This window comes from Tamandua tetradactyla, chromosome 7 (assembly GCF_023851605.1).
Source record: "Tamandua tetradactyla isolate mTamTet1 chromosome 7, mTamTet1.pri, whole genome shotgun sequence".
NCBI lineage: Eukaryota > Metazoa > Chordata > Mammalia > Pilosa > Myrmecophagidae > Tamandua > Tamandua tetradactyla.
The window spans coordinates 68,689,735-68,692,914 of NC_135333.1; the positions used below are offsets into that span (position 1 = coordinate 68,689,735).

The window sequence follows — 3,180 nt, forward strand, 5'->3', positions numbered from 1 at the left end:
AAGCCAGCGCCCCGGCACTGCATCTGGCATCACCAAAACCAGAGGCTGGCCTGAGTCTCTCCCTTATTTTCTGGGCCCTGAGTCTGCCTCCCATCTACTTGTTGTTGCTGGGGTAATATGTCTTTCCATGGGCTGAGTCTTGAAAACCCACACTGTCCCTTGCAGGGTTTCCAACACTTTTCCCCAGCGAGTGGTGGTGGTTACATGGCCATCGTGGTTGTGACAGGAGCATCATTGCTGTGATAGAACCAGGAATTAGGGCAGTAGCATCAGCAGCTAATATTCAATGATGCTTAACTATGTGCCAGGCTCTGTGCTAAATGTTTAAATGCTTTATTTTATTTCTAAATAATTTATTTATATACAGAGGAGGAAATAGAAACTCTGTTTAATTTTATTTGTTGTTGTTGCTCGGTAAAATTTATTCATTTTAGTAAAAGAATTTAGAAGATTCAGGTTAGCAAAATATATAAAAGTCAAAATTCTTTGATACTTTTTTTTAAAGTTCTATGTAATATGTAGTGTAATCTGCTTATTTTATGCAATAATGTGTTGTGAACATTTTCCATATTAACAAATAGTGGTGGGTTTTTTTTTTTTTGCAGTTTTTAAAAGGAAAATTTATTTGACAATTTTCACTTAGTACCATACACCTATAGGTAATCACGATACAATGAAAGATTTATATCAAGGTCTCAGAATTTCATACAAACACCAAGACCAAAACCTAAAGTACTGGCTTTGCTTCTCATGTTTCCCCCATTAACTTAAAAAAGCTTACACTTACATGCCTTACAGGTTATTGAATGAAACTGGAATTAACAAACATGCCGAATGTTTCACTTTTAATTGTATAGACATAGCTCCTAAATTTTGAGTTTTACAAAAATAGCAAACATGCATCCAGAGTTCAATACAATGTGGTAGATATAAGAATAACACTCAACATAATTGAACAGCTTTAACCTAAATACGCTTACTGCTTAAATGCATCCTACAACATAACTAACTTGAGAAAAGCTGAAAATTGTTCAACAGTTATACCTTACTCAATCTTTGTCATTACATCCTTGATGAATGTTTGTGTTAAAAAATACTGAACCTGAAATCTTTAAAATAATCCTGATTTCTACTTCAAAGCTTGTATTACCAAACTGTTTAAACTTTAGTTTTGTTTTTTCTTAAAAAAAAATTGTTGACCAAGAGTCAGGGATCAAGATCAATTACATCCCCCATTCCCCACTCATACTGGACATGCCAGACATCCCTCTATTCCATTCACTCCCAGCTTCCACTACTGTAGTAGCTGCTGTTCACTGCTCCTTGGTTACCTATGCAATGTTTGATTGAAAGTCACTGGAGTTTTTCTGTAAAACTTGGTCATATCCATGCATGCTGCTCTGACTGCCATAGCCACTTCCATAATCCCCACTCAGCTCCTGGCTATCTGGGCCACCACAACTGAACTGGTTTGCATAAGCACCACTGCTTGTTCCTGCTGTAGAACTCAAGAAGAGCTCTACTTATCTGTGTTGCATATTTGCTTTTTTTTTTGGCATGGGCAGGCACCAGGAATCAAACCCGGGTCTCCGGCATGACAGGCGAAAACTCTGCCTGCTGAGCCATCGTGGCCTGACCTTTGCTTTGACTTTTAACATAGCTGCCATGGCATCTTCATGAGTAGCAAATTCAACACCTGCCTTACCAATAACTCTGCCATCAGGAAGAATTTCAATGTGTACTCTCACAGGATTGAGTGGTGAAAAAGTTGTAAACGTCCTTCTCAGTAGCTCTGTGAGGTAATCCCCACATGTGTGTACAGTGTCCTGTTGTGCTCTGGAAAGTAGAACCACCATTCCTGTATCTGTGATCAGACATTCCTGAAAAGTAGTAATTGAAGTCTCTTCCAAATTGATATGACCCAAATCCATAGCCGTCATTATAGCCATTATCATCATAGCCTCCATAGCCTCCACCATAAGCATCACGTCTCATCCTCACAAAACCAGCTCCCCTGCCAATACTGTTATACCCTCTGCTGCCCCAGGTCTATCATGGGGACCTGGCCACTGCATGGCCATGAGCTGTCTTGGAGGAGCATAGTAAGTTCTAACTTCAGCTCAACTGCACTTAAAGATTTTGATATACCTACGCCCTGTTCTTTCCTTGTGTTTCTTTAGAGTCTTTTCAGTTACTTCCTGTAAGCAAACTGCATGAAGGTCTCCCCGGTTCTCATTCCCTGGAAGTCCACTGATGATGTTATCTCATCTGGCATGATTTCCAACCCTGAGAAGAACTGAACAATTTCTTCCTTGCTACACCCAAAGGGGAATCTTTAAGATGCAAAAAGCCATCATTGGCTGTGTCAGGACTATTTGGACCAGTATGTTCAACACCCAATCCATTTCAGCACTGTTTGACTTGAGTTTGTCAACATATCTATGTCCCATAGTTTCTTTGTCTTTTTCCAAGGCCAGTTTGACTTCATCTTCTGATTCGAGTTCCACAAAAGCCTCACCACTTGGTCTGCCTTCTCCGGTGTATATGAAATGAATACCTTGAGCCCCTTTGTGAATTCTGCACTCTGAGAAGAACGTCTACACCTCGTCCGCTGAGCAGGACCAGGGCAGGCCATGCGTGTTCACCACAAACTCTCTGCCCTCAGTGCCCAGCACCGTCGACTCTGCAGGGTGCCGGCATCAACAGAGGCAGGGCACGCGACTCAAACGTGGCTGAGAACAAATACAGTTTAAAAATATTATTTTAATAGCTATACGGTAGTCCATCATTTAAAACATAATATACTTAGCCAATCTCTGATTGTTGGGCATTTATGTTATTTTCCCCTTTTTTGTTACTATTATAAAGAAATTTCACAGACCATCTTTACAGCTAAATGTTTGCACAGGTCCTCATTTATTTCCTTAGAATAGACTCCTAGAACTGGGATTGTTAAATCAGAATGTGAGCATTTTTAACACTTTTGATGCCCATGAGAGGGTTGGCTTTGAAGTCAAGACAGAGTTGTGTTTGAATCCTGGCTTAACAGCAAGTGGTCTTGAGCAAATCATTCTGGGTGCTGGTTTTGTGCCCAAGCAACAGTAGCTCCCCAGTTCCCCTTCTTCCTCTTCTATTTGGCTACTTCTCACATTTTACTCTATCATCATTTGTACCCAGGTT

The 3,180-nt window shown here is 40.4% G+C and overlaps 1 pseudogene; it reads right to left on the reverse strand.

Moving 5' to 3' along the window:
- Positions 1 to 459: 459 nt before the first annotated feature.
- Positions 460 to 2,656, reverse strand: LOC143691398 (heterogeneous nuclear ribonucleoprotein H2-like; annotated as a pseudogene).
- Between the last annotated feature and the right edge of the window lie 524 nt (positions 2,657 to 3,180).